General features: G+C 39.4%; 1 long non-coding RNA gene across 2 annotated transcripts; it reads right to left on the minus strand.

Moving 5' to 3' along the window:
* Positions 1-385: 385 nt before the first annotated feature.
* LOC135780081 (uncharacterized) lies at positions 386-4508 on the minus strand. 2 transcript variants are annotated; one of them, XR_010544957.2, is made up of 5 exons: positions 4452-4508; positions 3748-3840; positions 3515-3578; positions 3350-3448; positions 386-445 (listed from the first exon to the last, which is right to left on the minus strand). It is a non-coding gene; the product is annotated as an uncharacterized lncRNA (long non-coding RNA). The 2 variants fall into 2 exon arrangements; XR_010544956.2 differs by lacking the exon at positions 386-445 and adding an exon at positions 3029-3090.
* Between the last annotated feature and the right edge of the window lie 22283 nt (positions 4509-26791).

The following is a 26791-nucleotide window of genomic DNA, read 5'->3' on the forward strand; positions in this document are numbered from 1 at the left end:
CGTCGTAGTGACCGACTGAAAGGGAACGTCTCGGTTACATATGTAACCCTCGTTCCCTGAAGGAAGACGTCACGTACCGTCGCCACAGTTTGCTGTTCCACTGCTGATATCGGCCGGACCCTTTCCTTCTGTCCAGCTTTCTCAGCAAAAAATAGCTGATTTGATAACTGCACCTGCCGCTCATTAAATACCTGTGCGGCGGGGCGGCGCTGGCAGATGCAATTATCTGCATGCCAAGTTCATTGGCGTTTTAAAGGTTTCTCGAAGCAGATAGGTCACCCGCGAAGCGGTTCCCAATTCGTCGGTCACGACGTGACGTCTCCGTTCCCTTCCTTCAGGGAACGAGGGTTACATATGTAACCGAGACGGTTTAGTTGACAGTCTTCTTATGGCCACCACCACCCATCTATTCTGGCTCATGCTGTACTTAATACGATGACAGCATCTAAGGAGGGAAAAAAACACAAGGGGCCCTATTTTAACGATCTGAAACGCAAGTGCGAAGCACAACGCGCAAGTGAGTTTGTGGGCGGATCTTGGGCGCTGTTGCTATTTTCCCGGCGTGAAAAATAACTCTTGCGCCGGGCGCAAATCAATAAGAGGTTGGTCTGAAGTAGGTTCATTACTCATAGGTGTGGTTTGGGCGTAAAGTCAAATAAACCAATCGGAACGCTATCCAACATTCCCTTTAAACGCAAGGGCGCAAGTTCCATGGCGGGTTGCTATTATTATGACGGATTTACCAGGCGTACGCCAGGAGCGGTTCACAGCCGAGGAGACCGACGTTCTTGTAAGAGCAGTCAAAGACAGAGAAGTTCTTTTGTATGGGGATAGGAGAAACCCGCCCAAATCAGCGTAGGTTAAACAGGCGTGAGAGGAAATAGCCACAGTCTCATCAGCTGGCATATCGTTGCGCCAAACGCTACAATGATGTCAGGAGACGGGGAATCCCAAGCTTGCCAGCATAAATCGGGCACGCCGTCTAACGGGAGGTGGATCTGCCTCAGGACCTGACGCCAGCAGAGGACATCGCTGCGTCCACCCTCACCGCTGAAAGGGTTTGGGGGCTTTGAAATCGGACCCAAGAAACGCAAGCAAGGTCCAACCCCAAAGTACACTTACTAATCAAGTTCATATACATTAAGGTTTCTTATGAAAATATTTTAATCGTTATTTGCATGAGAATTTTTTAACGCAGTCACACAATCAATAAAAACTATCACCACTATGCTCACCACTATGATTCCCCTTATCTCGTGCAGGGGCGTTGCTAGACATAAAGCTCTACTGGGGCACAGGCCCCCAATGTTTTGCTGACTTTTTTTTGAAAGCCTGCTGTGTGCAAGAGGTGTGCAACACTTCTATACAATGTAATTTGCTTAACCCACTATTCTAGTGCAACAGTTACTGCAAAAGATACATATATACAAGTGTAATCTTCATCATACCTAACATTATTAACATGTTTGGAAATAATGACAGCAGAGAAATATTGTATACATTATACAATGATAGCAATGATTATTAACTTATTTTTACAAGAATATTTTAAGAACCAGTCATTTTATGACTGCTATACTAAATAAATAATCTCAGTCATAGTTACTGCTAACTGTTATGTAAGATAGTGTCCTAGAGTTAAATATTAGTAAACCAAATATTAATTTCATGTCTCAAAATACAAAACAGTATATCACATACATCTGTTGATTTTCTCAGCAACGATGCAATTCTATAGACTTGACAGAGGTTTTCCTGAGATTTTTCCTCTGTTTGAGACCTGACAGGGTGAGGATGTAATGTAGTTTGTCTTACCTCCTTTAAACTCATCTCTCCTTTCTTCTTCCCTTTCCCTGCTTTGCACAAAACATTTCTGATGTCCATATACAGAAGCCAATAATGATCGAGTCAAAATAAGATTAGCATTATTATTTAGAAACTTACTTTAGTTTCGTTATGCTTTCATAAGCACTCGCGTGGCGTCACCTTTTGAATGCGGTTGTGCGCGGTGAACGCAAACGCGCGCGGCCATGGATACGTGCGTGCACGCGTCAATGCGACTACTTCGTCGCTTTTAGAAGCCTAAATTGGGTAACTACTTTGCATAAAGATCCGTTATTGCCGCGATTGTCTTTGTAAAGGAATACACTAGTTAACTGCTAAAATTTAAACTTGAGATTTACACCGGGGCACAAAAGATTTACACTGGGGCACGTGCCCCAGTAAAAGGGGTCTAGCGACGCCCCTGATCTCGTGAATTAATATTTTTAAGTGTAACAATTTATGATTCGCAAAAATAACTGTTGCATCTGTGTAGATTAGATAAGCAAAGTGTGTGCGCGTTGTGCACGCTATACATTATGGTCAAGCATGCGCCCTTAAAATAGCATAATGAACCATGCGCAACGCGCCACTGACTTTAAACTTTTTTTTTCTGGTCAGTGGCGCAATTGTTTTTTGAAACTGCAAAATAGCATCAGGGATGGTTTGCGCCCGAACACGCCTCTTTTTTGCGCTGAACCGCCCAGGGAGCGTAAATTCATTCCCTAGTTTGCCGACGTGCGTCTGTGGAGGGAAAAACCCGCTGTGCGCCGGTGCAAAATACGAATGATACATGCGTCACTGACAAAGTCAATTGCGCTGGGTGCAAGATAGGGCCCAAGATATTTAATTTTCAAAAAATGCTGCATTTTAGCCCATGTACAAAAAAATCTTGTTATTGCACATCAGGGCAAGATGCGTTTTCTTTGATAGTCTGACTTGAAACATTGCATAGCCATCTGATGAAAGAACAAAGCTGTTGTGTTTACGAAGATGACAATGAGGTTCAATCAAAATCATCTACAGTGCATTCAGAAATCACACACCTTTCACTTTCAATTTTATGTTGTTGCATGATACTGTAATTGTTTAGATATTTTTACAAAGTAAAAACAGAATTTTAGAAACCTTTGCAAATGTATGAAACAAGAAAACATATCATATTTACATTATACATATTCAGACCCTTTGCAACAACATCTGAAATTTAGCTCCGTTGCCTCCAATTTCTCTTGAGGTTGCTGAGATGTTTCTACACCTTAAAGCGTCCTGATGAACACAAAGATTTTTTAAGGAATGTCTGCAACCAAACTGACCAGAAGCACCATTGACTTACATAGTAGGATAAAAGAATACTATGGTAGTGAATGGTGCTTCTGATCGATTTGGTTACAAATGAATCCAATACTGAATGCTTAAGTGATTCTGACTTTATATTTTCAACACCCCCAAATGAGATGCTTAACAAAGCAAACACTGACAGGTTGCTTTACGTGTGGGTCAAACAGCCTTTTGTGTAGTCCCTTACCAATGAAATCGAAGATGGACTTCAGAACTTCTGGACTGTCTGTGTAAGCCTTTAAACTCGCCCAGACCAGCAAGGCATCTTGTTAGCAGACATCCCGACCTGATCAAAAACTTTTGATTAGGAGATGTTCTAATCCTATTTTTAACATATGTTTTACAAACTTACCACAGGTGATCTGGCAAAGCGACTTATGAAACTGCATGTTCCCAAATCTCCTCTTCAGGCTCATCTTAGCGATCATTGCATTTGATAAAGTTTGGAAAAAGAAAAACATAGTTCATTAGTATAGAAATATAAATGTAATCTTGTGGTAAGAAATACAGAAAACTGTGGCCCAAGTACAACTTTTAAAGAAATTAAGAATGTTTAAATTTTTTTGTCATAACACTATTCATTACCTTTTAAGGGGGAATGATTTGGGGATCTGGAAAGACACACTACTTCACCTCTCTGTATTTTATCACACGTCTTCAAATTGCATGTTGATCTGCCTACAATTTAAAACACATAATAAAATAAAAACAAGTCATAGCCCCTTTTAAAAAGAAAACATAAATTGTGAAATACAAAACACTGCATCTTAATTATTAGGATTAGTAGAATTTGATTTGGTTACAAAACAAATATTAAATGCATTGTAAGGTTTTAGGGGAGACGCTTCACAAAAAAGAAATGGTAAATTACGGATTTCTATTACAACATGGTATCTTGGTGGTGCATTACCAGGGTAGGTGGTAGCTCATTGACAATTAAAAAAATTATGATTAAAGCCATAATACATAAAGATAAGAACAAATAAATGCTGTCATGTACACCACCACAAAGACACATTTTTTTCTGTCAATATGAAGCCTCTATAAAACTTGCATCAACATCCACTCTGAACACTGGATTAACTTTTGCCTCTGTCTACTGAAAACAAAGGGTTTGAAATATGTAGGCCTACATCCTGTAGACGTGGCATACTAAAGAAATTAATTGCTGTGCTGAAAAGTAACCATTGTATCCTACATTAGTTTCTTATATTTTCCTAATGACAATGATAAACCAGTCTTGAGAAACAAGTAGCAGGTGTTTTTAAAAAGCCACTCTCAATTCTCACCTGTGAAGTTTCTTGTGTTTGTGTGTCATTCTGTTTCTGACCTGACAACCCTTGGCTGTCTGTTTCTTGTTCAATCTTGACAAAATATAAAAAAGTAAAATTAGTGCAATTCTATAATGACTTTTATCAGAACATGAATACATACACTTGCATACTGCATTTAAGTAAATATTGTAGAATAGCAGGGTTAACACAACATTACCTGATCCAGATGTAGTGGCTGTTGATCCATGAAAATCTCAGCATTGACAAGATCATCATCACTATTCTAATTTGAAGGGCTCTGATAACGAAGACATTACAAAAGAGTTATAAAAATATACTAAAAACAAGAGCACATTTGTCTATAACCAATATTTTCTATTTCCATTAAAACTTGCTAACTATTCAACAAGTAAGCAAAATTACACCGTTACAATGCATTTCAATTCGAATAGAACATGCCAACTTAAACGACATGATATTTTCGTACAAAGGAGTTAACTTAAAGCTGCGTTCCAGGCAACCTGTAACCCGTAACTCACGACTTCAAAACCACGACTCACGATTCTGAACTGGGAGTACATCGATCTAGTACGAGTTCACGGGTGGGAAGTCACGGGTTTGACTGCCATTCCAGTGCACTTTCACCGGTAGAAGGATGTAAAATCACGAGTTACAGGCTGCTTGGAACGCATAAGGTCGTGAGTCGTGGTTTTGAAGTCGTAACTCACGGGTTTAAAAACCTGCCTGGAACGCAGCATAAGTGTTTGATGCCGCTTAAAATCATGGATACTGCGCGAATGACCGCAGGTTCGATCCCCCGGATTTCCACCGAGTGCGGAGCGGCTGCAGATCAGCTCCGCTGCGTTACGTCTCCGCACTCTGCCATACGCCAATACCCACCAGTTCCGTTTGCAGAGCGGCTGCGTGCTGAAGTGACGAGGACCCATGAGGTCTCGCAAATTCACGTGATGATCGCGCGGTACCTAGTTCTGTCTCTGCCCATTATGCCGTTGAATTATGACGTTTTTACAAACCAGCCCAGATCACAACACGAGATCTCGCGTAGACAGAGCAGTACATCAAATCCATCCAAAATTCAAAAAATAAGAAGGCTGCTAAAACATTTATATATGCTCTATCTTTAATGTATTTATTTGAAACTCCCCCTGGCTCTGTTCCTGTCTATTATTTGTTGTTTCTGTATTAATGACTTTATTTGTGTGTGTTTGTAATGTTTGTATTGCAAAGATTTAATAAAAAAACATGAGTTCTCGTGAATTCAGGTATGATCACGCGATAAAGTCATGGCTCCGCCCTGCGGAGCTGTCCGGCATCCGTCAAAAAATAGAAGCTCTGCGTATTTGTGCCGGAGGGCCGCGGATGGCCGTAGCTGTGATGGATTCGGAGCACAGTCAGTGGAAATACACACATTGACTTGAATGGAAACCGATTGACTCCACCGCCGTTCCGCAGCGGATCCGCAGCCGTTCCGCAGTCGGTGGAAATCCGGGGTTAGCGTAACATGTAATTGACTGATTGCCATGGAAACATGAGGGTCACGTCGACTATCTTGTCCCTTTTAATTTTTTAACTGCATTTATACAAATTACCCCATCGAGAAAACCTCAGCATGATTAATATTGGATACGACGGCCATGTTATCACGTCATCAATAAGTTTGTATTACTGTCATTAACACGAACTGCTATACGTATCCATTATTGCGAATTCGTGAGCCATAAAACACCAACATCTCATCTAAGTTTTAACACTTTATCAGTAATATGAATTTAAGAAACTAAGCAGCTGACCTGACCTGACCTGACCTGACCGCACCGCACCGCACTCGAGCTGCTCCTCCTTACAAAAGGCTGATAGGTGTCTGTGGCGCCTGTAAAAGACCTCTCGGATATAAGTTACGCTGACTGAACTACGAAATCAACACTTTTTCACTGAAGTTGTCCAAAAAAGCCCTTACATTTATAACTAAGCAAAAACAACCAAGTGGTTAAGTTGATAAAAACACACCTCATATTAATTTATTAATATTCATAATAACGAAGTCCAATTTCGGCGGGAACATCGTGGACTAGCAAATTAACTACTATAACGAATACATTCGCAACTAACAGAAAAAAAACCCGATTTGGCATCGTGCTTTTTTGTCATACCACTTTGTATATGTGAATAAAATAACGTTATGCGTTTACATTGACTTATTGACTTTATATTTCCTTACCTCTTCTTTCTCTGAAGCATTTTCTCGTGTGATACGCAAGATCTCGACAGCCGTTAAAACAGTCCAGTCTCGTGTAATCTCGCGAGATTACCTCGCTACCTGTATATTCAATTATTTGTTACATTTTGTTATAATTTCATCAATTTTATAAAATAAGTTTTTACATTTTTTTTCTGAATGATTCACATATTATATGAAACCATTTCCTTCACTGTTGTTTCAACATTGTTTCAACGTTGAATCAACGTTGAACAAACAACTGACGTTATTTCAACCAAATTTCAACGTTGATTTTTAAGCATTTTATTAACCTTTTTCAACCGTTTACCATTCACCGTTGTTTCAATGTTGTTTCAACGTTGAACAAACAACTGACCTAATTTCAACCAAATTTCAACGTTGAAGGTCGGTCAAATGCCCGCTGGGTTTGTTTTTGTTATTGTGTTTCATCCAAAAAAATAATTGGAGATTCATTTTCCTGATAAAAAAGGTTTTATTTCTTAAAACATGATATATATCATGAGTTATTATAGACAAATGTATCGATCATCGCAGTATCGGCGCATGGTGATACAATCGGCATCGTGAACAGTGTATCCCATCGTATCGTGAGGTACCCAGTGATTCCCAGACCTAATCAAGGTTATTATAGTTTTGCATTTTTCATTAGTTTTTATTTTTATTTCGTTTTGACTTTTTGTTTTCAAATTTAGTTTAGTTTTAATTTGTTTTTGAAGTGGGTTTGCTAGTTTAGTTTAGTTTTCATTTTTTGAAAATGCTTAGTTTTAGTTTAGTTTTTATTAGTTTTAGTGTTAGTCTTTTTCGTAATTTGGGTTATTTGTCAGAGGCAAGAATTGAAAAAGGTCAGAAAAAGAATGTAATAATAACTCAACAAAAACATCATACAATTTTAGAAAATTTTCATTCAAAAGTAAAACCAGTACATAAAATGTACATATGGGCACAAATATGTAAACAGTCTCAAGTTCAACACTCCACAGTAAGTGCAAAATGTGATGTGTGCCAGTAAAAAACATAAGAGCCAACAGACTAAAAAAGACATACATGAACCGCATGTATTCAACCCATTTTTGAGCCACAACAAGACATTTCTGTCAGATTGTCAGGGAGCTCAATCTGAGAAAAGAACATGACAAATACCCAGAGGTAAAAGTACAAGTAACTAAAGAAAAAAATACTCAAGTAGCGAGTTACTAGTTACTCTTGAGAAAAAAATATATATACACACATACATACATGCACACCCAGTATACAGTGCACACCATAAGTATCAGGACAGTAAAGACAAAAGTTTGCTGTGGAGACCAGAAATTGGTAAGATGAATATCAGTGTGTCAGAAGTACAGAAGTCACATTTTATTAACCTTTGCTTTAACAAAGAAAAACAGCCTTTAATGCTGACTTGTATCTTGTACCCAAACGCAAAACTCAAAAGAAATGGATCAAACTGACACTATTTGTGTGTGAACAATTAATGCATTAGGACACAGTTCATCACTTGAACACTTCTGAGTTAGTGGTCTCAACGTGGCCACATTAGATAGTATTAAAATACAAATGTTTTGTGTCATTTAGTTGGAATAGTGTGCATGTTAAAACAGGTGACATTTCTGTACTTTTGTTTATTCATCTTTTACTGTTTAGAAATTTCTTGACTCCACAGCAAACTGAGGATTTTTGCCTGTTTTGTCTGAAAACTTTTGAAAGGCACGTAGGCCTACAGTAATAATAATAATAATAATAATAAGTTTAATTTATATAGCGCCTTTCCAAAGCTCAAGGATGCTTCACAATAACAGTTAGGAGTAAACAGTAAATACATACAGTAGCAGACAATGGACAATTGCCCAGTCCAAGCAGTCGCAGTTGCGTTTCGCATTGCAAATGAAATAAACAAAAACCAAAAATAACATAAAACAGAACAAAAACAAACAAGATCAGATCATGGCAACATGGAAATCAGTGGGTAAGTCAAAAAATCTGAAGCAACAGAATAATTGAGTGTAAGGAACCTGATTATGGAAAACATGTCATGACAGATAGTATTTAGTAAACAAATGGGTTTTGAGTTTAGACTTAAATTCATGTAGTGTTGTTGTAGCCCTCAGAGACAGGGGGAGAGAGTTCCATAGCTTAGGGGCTATAACTGAGAAAGACCTACCACCCATAGATGAAAGGCGAAATCTTGGTTCACAGAGGAGTTTACAGTCAGAAGATCGGAGGGTTCGAGGGGGAGTATAAGGAGAAAGTAAATCAGAAAGATAGGAAGGAGCAAGACCATTTAATGACTTAAAGGTAAGCAGGAGAATTTTGTAGGAAATACGAGAAGACAAAGGTAGCCAGTGGAGGTGGAACAGAATTGGAGTGATATGAGCGGATCGTTTAGTGTGAGTTAGCAATCTAGCGGCAGAGTTTTGAATATATTACAGGCGTGTGTGCTGGTAGTCCGGAAAAAAGAGCATTACAGTAGTCGAGACGAGATGTGATAAACGCATGTACCAAAGATTCAGCGTCTATTGGACTAACATAGGGACGGAGCTTTGCAATGCGGCGGAGGTGAAAAAAAGCAGCTTTACAGAGTTGACTGATGTAGGGGTCGAAAGTCAGTGAAGAGTCAAGGGTGATACCCAAGTTTTTAACAGTAGCAGCTGGAAAAAATGGATGTAGCTTCAAGGTCAAGAGTGTGAGTCTTGGTTATGTTTTTTGTTAGAGATGGTGGACCAGAGTTACAGTAGGCTATGTATGTGTAAAATTGCAAAATACACAAACAGTACAGATTAAAGAATATTTTTAGACAAACACAGAATAGACAAGCATTTATATGAAATTAACTCTAGTCTTAATGTTGATGTATACAGCTTATAGCTGAAATATCAGACAGTTAAACCGACAGAGTTTTGCATTCAGTTATGCATATTAAAGTTAACTCAGATAATCTCCTAAAATGGCCATCGACAGTTTACACTTACATCAAATACAAACTGATTTTAGACAAAACTCATGTTTTCTTATGTTCTGAATCTCATGTCACGTGTGTGTGTGTGTTGTGAGAAGCACTTACATTAAACAGCACAGTATACAGCGATCCACACGTAAATCATTGATGGACTTTTTTCATTCAGTCACGTGTTAACAGTGCTTTTGGAGGTTGCGCGCGTTTAAATGTTTCTAACGACGAACAGGTCGCGCGTATATAATGGCAGGTACACATGTGAAGCTTTGCTTTTAGTTAAAAGATTAGTAAATTCATACTACGTAATCCAACACTCTTTATGTTCTGCGTGTTTCTAGACACGAGCAAAACCGCATCAGACGATTCAGTTTTTTAAGCGATCTAAACAATTCATTTAAACTGATTCGCGAACCAATTCAAACAGTTTGACCCGTTTGCTTTGTAAAGAAACGACTCAAAAGAGTCATTGACTTGCAACACCCTGTAAGGAATCAACTTAAACGAGTCATTAACTCACGAATGTGTGTGTGTGTGTGTGTGTGTGACACCGCGTGAGTGAGAGGCGCATGGAAAGGAATTTAAAGCTTAACGTAATTTGCTCTATGAAAGACATTGACAAAGACGAAAACTAAGGACATTTAATCTTTAATTTTATTTTAGTTAGTTTTGCCAGACACACTACAGTTTTAGTTAGTTATCGTTTTTTTGTAATGCCTGGTTTTTATTTTATTTCAGTTAACGACAATGTTTTTTCCCACCTAGTTTTCGTTTTTTCGTTCGTTTTCGTTAACGTTTATAACTTTGGCCCTAATCGGATGAAACTTTTTTTCCCCGTTTTGTTTGTTTGTTTATTGTTTGTTTGAAAGCAGATCATCTGTTCTTTCATTTTATATCGGCTATTTGTATGTTTATATATTTTTAGAAGAAAATTTTCCTGAAAGGCATTTTGTGAAACTTTGTGAAGTAAGTTAACGTGACATGAGCATGCGCATTAACTCAGTCTATAAGCATCAGTGATGCACGGGTCAATGTATAAAGAACCTGCACCCGACTGACCTTTCAACTTACCCGCCCGCAACTTATAAAAAAAAATATTGTACCCAACCGCTTCCTGGCCCGCATTTTTTAAAAGTAGTTAGGGGTCAAGCCCAGAATGGGCGAGACCCCTATTGGGATTGTTAGTTTTCTTATTATTAGGGGTCAAGCCCCGAAGGGGCGAAGACCCCTATTGTATTTGTTAGTTTTCTTATTAGGGGTCAAGCCCCGAAGGGGCGAAGACCCCTATTGTATTTGTTAGTTTTCTTATTATTAGTTATTCTGCTTCTTCTTCCGCCATTGCGGTCTATGGCAGCCCATAGAACCGTACGTAGGAAAGTTATGAAATTTGGCACACTGATAAAGGACAGTCCAATGTGTCCCCACAGCAAATTTGGAGTCTCTATCTCTAACCCTCTAGCGCCACCAACAGTCCAAAGTTGCACTTATGTTTTTGCTTATAACTTCTGATCTGTAGGTCCTAGAAACGGAATTCTTGTTTCTTCTGATTCCTTGGCTCAAGACGATTCGATTTGACCCTATGACGTCATTTTCCGTCATTAAAATTTTTCCGCCATTTTGAATTATTCGTAAAACCTACTTTTGCGAACTCGTCCTAGAGTTTTTACCCGATTGCCGCGAAAATTGGTATGTAGCATCTATAGACCCTCACGGCAAAAAGTTATGGAATTCATGTCAATTCGTCCATCCGTTTCCGTAAACCACGTCAACAAATTTTACGTAGAGCGCAAAAAAACAGATTTTAGGCTGTATCTTCGTCAAACTTTGGCCTATTGACACGACACTTGGTACTTGTGATGCCAGTCAGGATCTGAGTGTGCATGCACAGTTTCGTCGCAGCGCCACCTAGTGGCCAGACAGATGTTTTTTACACCTATAACTTTGGCTGTGATCTACGTATTTTGACGGGACTTGATTTTTAAGAGTCCTGAGTAGTCGCCGAGTCCAACGATACCAAACATGCCAGATTTCGCCTTACGGTTAGCCCTGCGCAGCAAAACAGCACTTAAAAAACATGCGCGAATATCTCCGCGAGCGTTATTCCGATCGACTCGAAAACACCATAGGAAGAACATTGCATTACCTTCTGAACAAAAAGTTCTATTGGCGTTATATTAAAATTTTTATCAGAAATGGCCGAAAATTGCAAAAAACGAAAAATTACCTTTTACAATTTGTGTTTTATACATAAATGGTTATAACTTCGCAACGAAAAGACATTTTTTCACCAGATTTGATACGCTGATGTATGAGCAGAGTCTGAGGCCACACAAAAACATTGGTATGCCTGAACCACTAGGTGGCCCTATAATTGAACAAAATCTTTCATATCAAGCAAGCCCTATGGTCATACAACTATTTCTTCACTAAACTAAAGTGTATAGTCATAAAACTAGCTAGATGTAACACAGTTATGAACTGAGGTTGCATGCACAACTTTGTCATTGCGCCACCTAGTGGTTTTGAGATAGAAATATGGTATTTTTGCCTAAAACTACTCCAACAGTACATCTAAAATCTTGGGTCATCATGTATTATTCCTTTCATTGCTTGGAGATCATTGGTGCATGCCAATTAACTCCTTAGCAACCAATTAGGATACCTTATCAATCCTTTTTACAAGAGCTATATCTCTGCATCAGAACATCGTAGAGACATGGGGGTGGTCTCTTTTGAATCATTAACACCACTGTAACATTTTGTGAGCTGAGAATTGCCACTGCAAGCACCACTCACATTTTCTTCAGTGTTCTAGTTGTCAATGCTCCTCGAGAAGAGAGGGAGAGATGACACTGAATGAAAAAACAGCTTTTTTGCTGATAACTGTTATATTATTTAGTCTGAAATCAAGAGATTTTCCCAGGTTCTTTGAATTGCTCATCCGAATTCAACTTTACTTTCTTATGTGCCCTTTTTGGCTTGACCCCGGCATTGCTGCTTGCAGCTATATTTAGGGGTCAAGCCCCGAAGGGGCGAAGACCCCTATTGTATTTGTTAGTTTTCTTATTATTATTATTATTCTGCTTCTTCTTCCGCCATTGCGGTCTATGGCAGCCCATAGAACCGTACGTAGGAAAGTTATGAAATTTGGAACACTGATAAAGGACAGTCCAATGTGTCCCCACAGCAAATTTGGAGTCTCTAACTCCAACCCTCTAGCGCCACCAACAGTCCAAAGTTGCACTTATGTTTTTGCTTATAACTTTTGATCCGTAAGTCTTAGAAACGAAATTCTTGTATCCTCTGATTCCTTGGCTCAAGCCGATTCGATTTGACCCTATGACGTCATTTTCCGTCATGAAAATTTTTCCGCCATTTTGAGTTATTCGTAAAACCTACTTTTGCGAACTCGTCCTAGAGCTTTTGCCCGATTTCCACGAAAATCGGTATGTAGCATCTACAGACCCTCACGGCAAAAAGTTATGGAATTCATGTCAATTCGTCCATCCGTTTCCGTAAACCGCGTCAACGAATTTTAAGTAGAGCACAAAAAAACGGATTTGAGGCTGTATCTTCGCCAAACTTAAGCCTATTGACACGATACTTGGTACTTGTGATGCCAGTCAGGAACTAAGGGTGCATGCAGAGTTTCGTCACAGCGCCACCTAGTGGTCAGACTTATGCTTTAAACGCCTATAACTTTGGCTCCGATTGACGTATTTTCACGGGACTTGTTTCTTTGGAGTTCTGAATAGTTGCCGAGTCCAACGATACCAAACATGCCAGATTTCGCCTTACGGTTAACCCTGCGCAGCAAAAGAGCACTTAAAAAACACGCGCGAATATCTCGGCGAGCGTTATTCCGATCGACTCGAAAACACCATAGGAAGAATATTGCGTTACCTTCTGAACAAAAAGTTCTATTGGCGTTATATTAAAATTTTTATCAGAAATGGCCGAAAAATGCAAAAAACGAAAAATTACCTTGAAATTTTGTATTTTTACACATAAATGGTTATAACTTCGCAACGAAAAGAGATTTTTTCACCAGATTTGATACACTGATGTATGAGCAGAGTCCGAGGCCACAAAAAAAAAATGGTATACCTGCACCAGTAGGTGGCCCTATAATTGAACAAAACCTTTGAAATCAAGCCACCCTATGGTCATACAACTGTTTCTTCACTAAACTAAAGTGTATAGTCATAAAACTAGCTAGATGTAACACAGTTATGACCTGAGATTACATGCACAACTTTGTCATTGCGCCACCTAATGGTTTTGAGATAGAAATATAGTATTTTTGCCTAAAACTACTCCAACAGTACATCTAAAATCTTGGGTCATCATGTATTATTCCTTTCATGGCTTGGAGATCATTGGTGCATGCCAATTAACTCCTTAGCAACCAATTAGGATACCTTATAAACCCTTTTTACAAGAGCTATATCTCTGCATCAGAACATCGTAGAGACATGGGGGTGGTCTCTTTTGACTCATTAACACCACTGTAACATTTTGTGAGCTGAGAATTGCCACTACAAGCACCACTCACATTTTCTTCAGTGTTCTAGTTGTCAATGCTCCTCGAGAGGAGAGGAAGAGATTACACTGAATGAAAACACAGCTTTTTTGCTGATAACTGTTATATTATTTAGTCTGAAATCAAGAGATTTTCCTAGGTTCTTTAAACTGCTCATTTGAATTCAACTTTACTTTCTTCTGTGCCCTTTTTGGCTTGACCCCGGCATTGCTGCTTGCAGCTATATTTATTAGGGGTCAAGCCCCGAAGGGGCGAAGACCCCTATTGTATTTGTTAGTTTTCTTATTATTAGTTATTCTTCTTTTTCTTTTTCCGCCATTGCGGTCTATGGCAGCCCATAGAACCGTACGTAGGAAAGTTATGAAATTTGGCACACTGATAAAGGACAGTCCAATGTGTCCCCACAGCAAATTTGGAGTCTCTATCTCTAACCCTCTAGCGCCACCAACAGTCCAAAGTTGCACTTATGTTTTTGCTTATAACTTCTGATCCGTAGGTCCTAGAAACGAAATTCTTATTTCCTCTGATTCCTTGGCTCAAGACGATTCGACTGGACCCTATGACGTCATTTTCCGTCATGAAAATTTTTCCGCCATTTTGAATTATTCGTAAAACCTACTTTTGCGAACTCGTCCTAGAGCTTTTGCCCGATTTCCACGAAAATTGGTATGTAGCATCTACAGACCCTCACGGCAAAAAGTTATGGAATTCATGTCAATTCGTCCATCCGTTTCCGTAAACCACGTCAACAAATTTTACGTAGAGCGCAAAAAAACAGATTTGAGGCTGTATCTTCGTCAAACTTTGGCCTATTGACACGACACTTGGTACTTGTGATGCCAGTCAGGAACTGAGTGTGCATGCACAGTTTCGTCTCGGCGCCACCTAGTGGTAAGACGAATGTTTTACACACATATAACTTTGGCTGTGATCGACGTATTTTCATGGGACTTGTTTCCTTGGAGTCCTGAATAGTTGCCGAGTCCAACGATACCAAACATGCCAGAATTGGCCTTACGGTTAACCCTGCGCGGCAAAATAGCACTTAAAAAACATGCGCGAATATCTCCGCGAGCGTAATTCTGATCGACTCGAAAACATCATAGGAAGAATATTGCATTACCTTCTGAACAAAAAGTTCTATTTGCATTGTATTAAAATTTTCATCAGAAATGGCTGAAAATTGCAAAAAACGAAAAATTACCTTTAAATTTTGTGTTTTTACACATAAATGGCTATAACTTCGTAACGCAAAGAGATTTTTTCACCATATTTGATACGCTGATGTACGACCACAGTCTGAGGCTACACAAAAAAAATTGTATGGTTGCACCACTAGTTGGCCTTATAATTTAACAAAACCTTTGAAATCAAGCCACCCTATGGTCATACAACTGTTTCTTCACTAATCTAAAGTGTATAGTCATAAAACTAGCTAGATGTAACACAGTTATGACCTGAGGTTGCATGCACAATTTTGTCATTGCGCCACCTACTGGTTTTGAGATAGAATAACGCATTTTTTGCCTAAAACTATTGCAACAACACATCTAAAACCATGAGTCATCATGGATTATTCCTTTCATGGCTTTGACTATAATCACTAGTGGATGTCCATTTACTCTCTAGCAACCAATGAGAATACGTTATCAACTGTTTTTGCAAGAGCTTTTTCTCTGCATCAGAACATCGCAGAGACATGGGGGTGGGCTCTTTTGACTCATTAACACCACTGTAACATGTTGTGAGCTGAGTATTGCCACTAGAAGCACCACTCATTTTTACGTCAGTGTTCTAGTTATCAATGCTCGACGAAAGAGAGGGAGAGATGACACTGAATGAAAACACAGCTTTTTAGCTGATAACTGTTATATTATTTAGTCTGAAATCAAGAGATTTTCCCAGGTTCTTTAAACTGCTCATCCGAATTCAACTTTACTTTCTTATGTGCCCTTTTTGGCTTGACCCCGGCATTGCTGCTTGCAGCTATATTTAGGGGTCAAGCCCCGAAGGGGCGAAGACCCCTATTGTATTTGTTAGTTTTCTTATTATTATTATTATTCTTCTTCTTCTTCTTCTTCTTCTTCTTCTTCCGCCATTGCGGTCTATGGCAGCCCATAGAACCGTACGTAGGAAAGTTATGAAATTTGGCACACTGATAAAGGACAGTCCAATGTGTCTCCACAGCAAATTTGGAGTCTCTAACTCCAACCCTCTAGCGCCACCAACAGTCTAAAGTTGCACTTACGTTTTTGTTTATAACTTCTGACCCGTACGTCCTAGAAATGAAATTCTTGTTTCCTCTGATTCCTTGGCTCAAGACGATTCGACTGGACCCTATGACGTCATTTTCCGTCATGAAAATTTTTCCGCCATTTTGAATTATTCGTAAAACCTACTTTTGCGAACTCGTCCTAGAGCTTTTGCCCGATTTCCACGAAAATCGGTATGTAGCATCTACAGACCCTCACGGCAAAAAGTTATGGAATTCATGTCGATTCGCCAATCTGTTTGCGTAAACCGCGTCAACAAATTTTACGTAGAGTGCAAAAAAATGGATTTGAGGCTGTATCTTCGCCAAACTTAAGCCTATTGAAACGACACTTGGTACTTGTGATGCCAGTCAGGAACTGAGAGTGCATGCCCAGTTTCGTCGCAGCGCCACCTAGTGGTAAGACGAATGTTTTACACACCTATAACTTTGGCTGTGATCGACGTATTTTCATGGGACTTGTTACCTTGGAGTCCTGAATAGTTGCCGAGTCCAACGATACCAAACATGCCAGAATTGGCCTTACGGTTAACCCTGCGCGGCAAAATAGCACTTAAAAAACACGCGCGAATATCTCCGCGAGCGTAATTCTGATCGACTCGAAAACATCATAGGAAGAATATTGCATTACCTTCTGAACAAAAAAGTTCTATTGGCATTGTATTAAAATTTTCATCAGAAATGGCTGAAAATTGCAAAAAACGAAAAATTACCTTTAAATTTTGTGTTTTTACACATAAATGGCTATAACTTCGTAACGCAAAGAGATTTTTTCACCATATTTGATACGCTGATGTACGACCACAGTCTGAGGCTACACAAAAAAAATTGTATGGTTGCACCACTAGTTGGCCTTATAATTTAACAAAACCTTTGAAATCAAGCCACCCTATGGTCATACAACTGTTTCTTCACTAAACTAAAGTGTATAGTCATAAAACTAGCTAGATGTAACACAGTTATGACCTGAGGTTGCATGCACAATTTTGTCATTGCGCCACCTACTGGTTTTGAGATAGAAATATGGCATTTTTTGCCTAAAACTACTGCAACAACACATCTAAAACCATGAGTCATCATGGATTATTCCTTTCATGGCTTTTACTATAATCACTGGTGGTTGCCAATTCACTCCCTAGCAACCAATGAGAATACCTTATCAACCGTTTTTGCAAGAGCTATATCTCTGCGTCAGAACATCGTAGAGACACGAGGGTGGGCTCTTTTGACTCATTAACACCACTGTAACATTTTGTGAGCTGAGTATTGCCACTGCAAGCACCACTCATTTTTACGTCAGTGTTCTAGTTATCAATGCTCGTCGAAAGAGAGGGAGAGATTTCACTAAATGAGAACAGCTTTTTTGCTGATAACTGTTATATTGTTTTGTCTGAAATCAAGAGATTTTCCTAGGTACTTTAAACTGCTCATCCGAAGTCAACTTTACTTTCTGCTGTGCCCTTTTTGGCTTGACCCCGGTGATTGCTGCTTGCAGCTATATTTATTATTATTATTATTATTCTTCTTCTTCTTCTTCTTCCGCCATTGCGGTCTATGGCAGCCCATAGAACCGTACGTAGGAAAGTTATGAAATTTGGCACACTGATAAAGGACAGTCCAATGTGTCTCCACAGCAAATTTGGAGTCTCTAACTCCAACCCTCTAGCGCCACCAACAGTCTAAAGTTGCACTTACGTTTTTGTTTATAACTTCTGACCCGTACGTCCTAGAAATGAAATTCTTGTTTCCTCTGATTCCTTGGCTCAAGACGATTCGACTGGACCCTATGACGTCATTTTCCGTCATGAAAATTTTTCCGCCATTTTGAATTATTCGTAAAACCTACTTTTGCGAACTCGTCCTAGAGCTTTTGCCCGATTTCCACGAAAATCGGTATGTAGCATCTACAGACCCTCACGGCAAAAAGTTATGGAATTCATGTCGATTCGCCAATCTGTTTGCGTAAACCGCGTCAACAAATTTTACAAAGAGTGCAAAAAAACGGATTTGAGGCTGTATCTTCGCCAAACTTAAGCCTATTGAAACGACACTTGGTACTTGTGATGCCAGTCAGGAACTGAGAGTGCATGCCCAGTTTCGTCGCAGCGCCACCTAGTGGTAAGACGAATGTTTTACACACCTATAACTTTGGCTGTGATCGACGTATTTTCATGGGACTTGTTTCCTTGGAGTCCTGAATAGTTGCCGAGTCCAACGATACCAAACATGCCAGAATTGGCCTTACGGTTAACCCTGCTCGGCAAAATAGCACTTAAAAAACACGCGCGAATATCTCCGCGAGCGTAATTCTGATCGACTCGAAAACATCATAGGAAGAATATTGCATTACCTTCTGAACAAAAAGTTCTATTGGCATTGTATTAAAATTTTCATCAGAAATGGCTGAAAATTGCAAAAAACGAAAAATTACCTTTAAAATTTGTGTTTTTACACATAAATGGCTATAACTTCGTAACGCAAAGAGATTTTTTCACCATATTTGATACGCTGATGTACGACCACAGTCTGAGGCTACACAAAAAAAAATTGTATGGTTGCACCACTAGTTGGCCTTATAATTTAACAAAACCTTTGAAATCAAGCCACCCTATGGTCATACAACTGTTTCTTCACTAAACTAAAGTGTATAGTCATAAAACTAGCTAGATGTAACACAGTTATGACCTGAGGTTGCATGCACAATTTTGTCATTGCGCCACCTACTGGTTTTGAGATAGAATAACGCATTTTTTGCCTAAAACTACTGCAACAACACATCTAAAACCATGAGTCATCATGGATTATTCCTTTCATGGCTTTGACTATAATCACTAGTGGATGTCCATTTACTGTCTAGCAACCAATGAGAATACGTTGTCAACTGTTTTTGCAAGAGCTTTTTCTCTGCATCAGAACATCGCAGAGACATGGGGGTGGGCTCTTTTGACTCATTAACACCACTGTAACATTTTGTGAGCTGAGTATTGCCACTAGAAGCACCACTCATTTTTACGTCAGTGTTCTAGTTATCAATGCTCGACGAAAGAGAGGGAGAGATGACACTGAATGAAAACACAGCTTTTTAGCTGATAACTGTTATATTATTTAGTCTGAAATCAAGAGATTTTCCCAGGTTCTTTAAACTGCTCATCCGAATTCAACTTTACTTTCTTATGTGCCCTTTTTGGCTTGACCCCGGCATTGCTGCTTGCAGCTATATTTATTATTATTATTATTATTCTTCTTCTTCTTCCGCCATTGTGGTCTATGGCAGCCCATAGAACCGTACGTAGGAAAGTTATGAAATTTGGCACACTGATAAAGGACAGTCCAATGTGTCCCCACAGCAAATTTGGAGTCTCTAACTCCAACCCTCTAGCGCCACCAACAGTCTAAAGTTGCACTTACGTTTTTGTTTATAACTTCTGACCCGTACGTCCTAGAAACGAAATTTTTGTTTCCTCTGATTCCTTGGCTCAAGACGATTCGACTGGACCCTATGACGTAATTTTCCGTCATGAAAATTTTTCCGCCATTTTGAATTATTCGTAAAACCTACTTTTGCGAACTCGTCCTAGAGCTTTTGCCCGATTTCCACGAAAATCGGTATGTAGCATCTACAGACTCTCACGGCAAAAAGTTATGGAATTCATGTCGATTCGCCAATCTGTTTGCGTAAACCGCGTCAACAAATTTTAAGTAGAGTGCAAAAAAACGGATTTGAGGCTGTATCTTCGCCAAACTTAATCCTATTGAAACGACACTTGGTACTTGTGATGCCAGTCAGGAACTGAGAGTGCATGCCCAGTTTCGTCGCAGCGCCACCTAGTGGTAAGACGAATGTTTTACACACCTATAACTTTGGCTGTGATCGACGTATTTTCATGGGACTTGTTTCCTTGGAGTCCTGAATAGTTGCCGAGTCCAACGATACCAAACATGCCAGAATTGGCCTTACGGTTAACCCTGCGCGGCAAAATAGCACTTAAAAAACACGCGCGAATATCTCCGCGAGCGTAATTCTGATCGACTCGAAAACATCATAGGAAGAATATTGCATTACCTTCTGAACAAAAAGTTCTATTGGCATTGTATTAAAATTTTCATCAGAAATGGCTGAAAATTGCAAAAAACGAAAAATTACCTTTAAATTTTGTGTTTTTACACATAAATGGCTATAACTTCGTAACGCAAAGAGATTTTTTCACCATATTTGATACGCTGATGTACGACCACAGTCTGAGGCTACACAAAAAAAATTGTATGGTTGCACCACTAGTTGGCCTTATAATTTAACAAAACCTTTGAAATCAAGCCACCCTATGGTCATACAACTGTTTCTTCACTAAACTAAAGTGTATAGTCATAAAACTAGCTAGATGTAACACAGTTATGACCTGAGGTTGCATGCACAATTTTGTCATTGCGCCACCTACTGGTTTTGAGATAGAATAACGCATTTTTTGCCTAAAACTACTGCAACAACACATCTAAAACCATGAGTCATCATGGATTATTCCTTTCATGGCTTTGACTATAATCACTAGAGGATGTCCATTTACTCTCTAGCAACCAATGAGAATACGTTATCAACTGTTTTTGCAAGAGCTTTTTCTCTGTATCAGAACATCACAGAGACATGGGGATGGTCTCTTTTGACTCTTTTAACTTGTTGTAACATGTTGTGACCCATGTTTGCCCACTGTAAGCATCACATACATGTCCTGCAGTGCTCTAATGTTCCATGATTGTCAATAACCGAAGGACAGTTGCAGTAGACAAGAATATAGATTATTTTTGTTGATTACCTTTGGATTTTTTCATCTGAAATCATTAGGTTTACCTAGGTTCTTCAGTCTGCTTATCCAAATGCAACTTTACATCCTTATGTGCCCTTTTCGGCTTGACCCCGGTATTGCTGCTTGCAGCTATATTAATTATTAGGGGTCAAGCCCCGAAGGGGCGAAGACCCCTATTGTATTTGTTAGTTTTCTTATTATTATTATTATTATTCTTCTTCTTCTTCTTCCGCCATTGCGGTCTATGGCAGCCCATAGAACCGTACGTAGGAAAGTTATGAAATTTGGCACACTGATAAAGGACAGTCCAATGTGTCCCCACAGCAAATTTGGAGTCTCTAACTCCAACCCTCTAGCGCCACCAACAGTCTAAAGTTGCACTTACGTTTTTGTTTATAACTTCTGACCCGTACGTCCTAGAAACGAAATTCTTGTTTCCTCTGATTCCTTGGCTCAAGACGATCCGACTGGACCCTATGACGTCATTTTCCGTCATGAAAATTTTTCCGCCATTTTGAATTATTCGTAAAACCTACTTTTGCGAACTCGTCCTAGAGCTTTTGCCCGATTTCCACGAAAATCGGTATGTAGCATCTACAGACCCTCACGGCAAAAAGTTATGGAATTCATGTCGATTCGCCAATCTGTTTGCGTAAACCGCGTCAACAAATTTTACGTAGAGTGCAAAAAAACGGATTTGAGGCTGTATCTTCGCCAAACTTAAGCCTATTGAAACGACACTTGGTACTTGTGATGCCAGTCAGGAACTGAGAGCGCATGCCCAGTTTCGTCGCAGCGCCACCTAGTGGTAAGACGAATGTTTTACACACCTATAACTTTGGCTGTGATCGACGTATTTTCATGGGACTTGTTTCCTTGGAGTCCTGAATAGTTGCCGAGTCCAACGATACCAAACATGCCAGAATTGGCCTTACGGTTAACCCTGCGCGGCAAAATAGCACTTAAAAAACACGCGCGAATATCTCCGCGAGCGTAATTCTGATCGACTCGAAAACATCATAGGAAGAATATTGCATTACCTTCTGAACAAAAAGTTCCATTGGCATTGTATTAAAATTTTCATCAGAAATGGCTGAAAATTGCAAAAAACGAAAAATTACCTTTAAATTTTGTGTTTTTACACATAAATGGCTATAACTTCGTAACGCAAAGAGATTTTTTTACCATATTTGATACCCTGATGTATGAGCATATTTTGAGGCCACACAAAAAATATTGTATGCTTGCACCACTAGGTGGCCCTATAATTGAACAAAACCTTTGATATCAAGCCAGCCCTATGGTCATACAACTGTTTCTTCACTAAACTAAAGTGTATAGTCATAAAACTAGCTAGATGTAACACAGTTATGACCTGAGGTTGCATGCACAATTTTGTCATTGCGCCACCTACTGGTTTTGAGATAGAATAACGCATTTTTTGCCTAAAACTACTGCAACAACACTTCTAAAACCATGAGTCATCATGGATTATTCCTTTCATGGCTTTGACTATAATCACTGATGGTTGCCAATTCACTCCCTAGCAACCAATGAGAATACCTTATCAACCGTTTTTGCAAAAGCTATATCTCTGCATCGGAACACCGTAGAGACACGGGGGTGGGCTCTTTTCACTAATTAAACTTGGTTTAACTAGGTTCTTCAGTCTGCTTATCCAATCTCAATTTTACATCCTTTTGGGCCCTTTTCGGCTTGACCCCGGTATTGCTGCTTGCAGCTATATTTGTTATTCTTCTTCTTCCGCCATTGCGGTCTATGGCAGCCCATAGAACCGTACGTAGGAAAGTTATGAAATTTGGCACACTGATAAAGGACAGTCCAATGTGTCCCCACAGCAAATTTGGAGTCTCTAACTCCAACCCTCTAGCGCCACCAACAGTCCAAAGTTGCACTTACGTTTTTGCTTATAACTTCTGATCCGTAAGACCTAGAAACAAAATTCTTGTTTCCTCTGATTCCTTGGCTCAAGACGATTCGATTTGACCCTATGACGTCATTTTCCGTCATGGAAATTTTTCCGCCATTTTGAATTATTCGTAAAACCTACTTTTGCGAACTCGTCCTAGAGCTTTTGCCCAATTTCCACGAAAATCGGTATGTAGCATCTACAGACCCTCACGGCAAAAAGTTATGGAATTCATGTCAATTCGTCCATCCGTTTCCGTAAACCGCGTCAACGAATTTTACGTAGAGCGCAAAAAAACGGATTTGAGGCTGTATCTTTGCCAAACTTAAGCCTATTGACACGATACTTGGTACTTGTGATGCGAGTCAGGAACTTAGGGTGCATGCAGAGTTTCGTCACAGCGCCACCTAGTGGTCATACTTATGCTTTAAACGCCTATAACTTTGGCTCCGATTGACGTATTTTCATGGGACTTGTTTCTTTAGAGTTCTGAATAGTTGCCGAGTCCAACGATACCAAACATGCCAGATTTCGTCTTACGGTTAGCCCTGTGCATTAAAATAGCGCTTAAAAAACACGCGCAAATAACTCCGCGAGCGTTATTCCGATCGACTCGAAAACACCATAGGAAGAACATTGCATTACCTTCTGAACAAAAAGTTCTATTGGCGTTATATTAAAATTTTCATCAGAAATGGCCGAAAATTGCAAAAATCGAAAAATTACCTTTAAAATTTGTGGTTTTTACACATAAATGGTTATAACTTCACAACGAAAAGAGATTTTTTCACCAGATTTGATACGCTGATGTATGAGCAGAGTCTGAGGCCACACAAAAAAATTGGTATGCCTGAACCACTAGGTGGCCCTATAATTGAACATAATCTTTCATATCAAGCAAGCCCTATGGTCATACAACTATTTCTTTACTGAACTAAAGTGTATAGTCACGAAACTAGCTAGATGTAACGCAGTCATGACCTGAGGTTGCATGCACGATTCTGTCATAGTGCCACCTAGTGGTTTGGAGATAGAAAATAGCTATATTTGCCTAAAACTACTGCAACAACACATCTAAAATCATAAGTCATCATGGATTCTTCATTTCATGGCTTGGACTATAATCACTGGTGGATGTGAATTTACTCTCTAGCAACCAATGAGAATACCTTATGAACCGTTTTTGAAAGAGCTTTTTCTTTGCATCAGAACATCGTAGAGACATGGGGATGGTCTCTTTTGACTGATTTAACTTGTTGTAACATGTTGTGTTTTATGCCACTGCAAACATCACTCACATGTCCTTCAGTGCTCTAATGTTCCATGATTGTCAATAACAGAAGGATGATTGCAGTAGACAATAACATAGATTATTTTTGTTGATTACTTTTGCGTTTTTTTCATTTGACATCATGAGGTTTACATAGGTTCTTTAGTATTCTTATCCAAACTCAACTTTACACCCTTCTGTGCCCTTTTCGGCTTGACCCCGGTATTGCTGCTTGCAGCTATATTTATTATTATTATTATTATCTATTATTCTTCTTCTTCCGCCATTGCGTCTATGGCAGCCCATAGAACCGTACGTAGGAAAGTTATGAAATTTGGCACACTCATAGAGGACATTCCAAATAGTCACCACACTAAATTTGGAGTGTCTATGTCAAACCCAATAGCGCCACCAACAGTCCAAATTTTCACTTACATTTTTGGTTATAACTGCTGACCCGTACGTCATAGAAACGCAATTCTGGTTTCTTCTGATTCCTTGGCTCATGCCGATTCGATTGCACCATATGACGTCATTTCCGTTATGCTAATTATTTCGATATTTTGAATTGTTTGTAAAACCTACTTTTTCGAACTCGTCCTAGAGCTTTTGTCCAATTTGCATAAAGAATGGGTGTGTAGCATCTAGAGACACTCATGGCAAAAAGTTATGGAATTCGTGTCGATTCGCAAATCCGTTTCCGTACACCGCGTCAACAAATTTTACGCAGAGTGGGAACAAACGGATTTGAGGCAGTATCTTCACCAAAGTTAAGCGTATTCATACGAAACTTGGTAGTTTTGATGGCAGTCACGACCTGAGGGTCCATGCCCAGTTTCGTCACAGCGCCACCTAGTGTTCACGAGATTTGAAAAATGGCTATTTTTGCTTATAACTACTGCAAACTTGAGTCTAAAATTATAAAAGTGCTATTGTTAGATTCCTTGAGGCATGCCGAGTCAAACGATACCAAAAGGTTTTCGGTCGCCCATTTTGGGGGTCGGCCATTTTCAATTTTAACTTTTTTTGTAGGAAAGTTATGAAATTTGGCACACTCAAAGAGGACATTCCAAATAGTCACCACACCAAATTTGGAGTGTCTATGTCAAACCCAATAGCGCCACCAACAGTCCAAATTTTCACTTACATTTTTGGTTATAACTGCTGACCCGTACGTCATAGAAACGCAATTCTTGTTTCTTCTGATTCCTTGGCTCATGCCGATTCGATTGCACCATATGACGTCATTTCCGTTATGCTAATTATTTCGATATTTTGAATTGTTTGTAAAACCTACTTTTTCGAACTCGTCCTAGAGCTTTTGTCCAATTTGCATAAAGAATGGGTGTGTAGCATCTAGAGACACTCATGGCAAAAAATTATGGAATTCGTGTCGATTCGCAAATCCGTTTCCGTACACCGCGTCAACAAATTTTACGCAGAGTGGGAACAAACGGATTTGAGGCAGTATCTTCACCAAAGTTAAGCGTATTCATACGAAACTTGGTAGTTTTGATGGCAGTCACGACCTGAGGGTCCATGCCCAGTTTCGTCACAGCGCCACCTAGTGTTCACGAGATTTGAAAAATGGCTATTTTTGCTTATAACTACTGCAAACTTGAGTCTAAAATTATAAAAGTGCTATTGTTAGATTCCTTGAGGCATGCCGAGTCAAACGATACCAAAAGGTTTTCGGTCGGCCATTTTGGGGGTCGGCCATTTTCAATTTTAACTTTTTTTGTAGGAAAGTTATGAAATTTGGCACACTCAAAGAGGACATTCCAAATAGTCCCCACACCAAATTTGGAGTGTCTATGTCAAACCCGATAGCGCCACCAACAGTCCAAATTTTCACTTACATTTTTGGTTATAACTGCTGACCCGTACGTCATAGAAACGCAATTCTTGTTTCTTCTGATTCCTTGGCTCATGCCAATTCGATTGCACCATATGACATCATTTCCGTCATGCTAATTATTTCGATATTTTGAATTGTTTGTAAAACCTACTTTTTCGAACTTGTCATAGAGCTTTTGTCCAATTTGCGTAAAGAATGGGTGTGTAGCATCTAGAGACACTCATGGCAAAAAGTTATGGAATTCGTGTCAATTCGCCAATCCGTTTCCGTACACCGCGTCAACAAATTTTACGCAGCGTGGGAACAAACGGATTTGAGGCAGTATCTTCGCCAAAGTTAAACATATTCACATGAGATTTGGTAGTTTTGATGGCAGTCATGACCTGAGGGTGCGTGCACAGTTTCGGTACAGCGCCACCTAGTTTGAGCATGTTGATGAGCATGCCGCAATGGATTTGCGGCTATATCTTCGC

Source organism: Paramisgurnus dabryanus, chromosome 19 (genome assembly GCF_030506205.2).
Source record: "Paramisgurnus dabryanus chromosome 19, PD_genome_1.1, whole genome shotgun sequence".
Lineage (NCBI taxonomy): Eukaryota > Metazoa > Chordata > Actinopteri > Cypriniformes > Cobitidae > Paramisgurnus > Paramisgurnus dabryanus.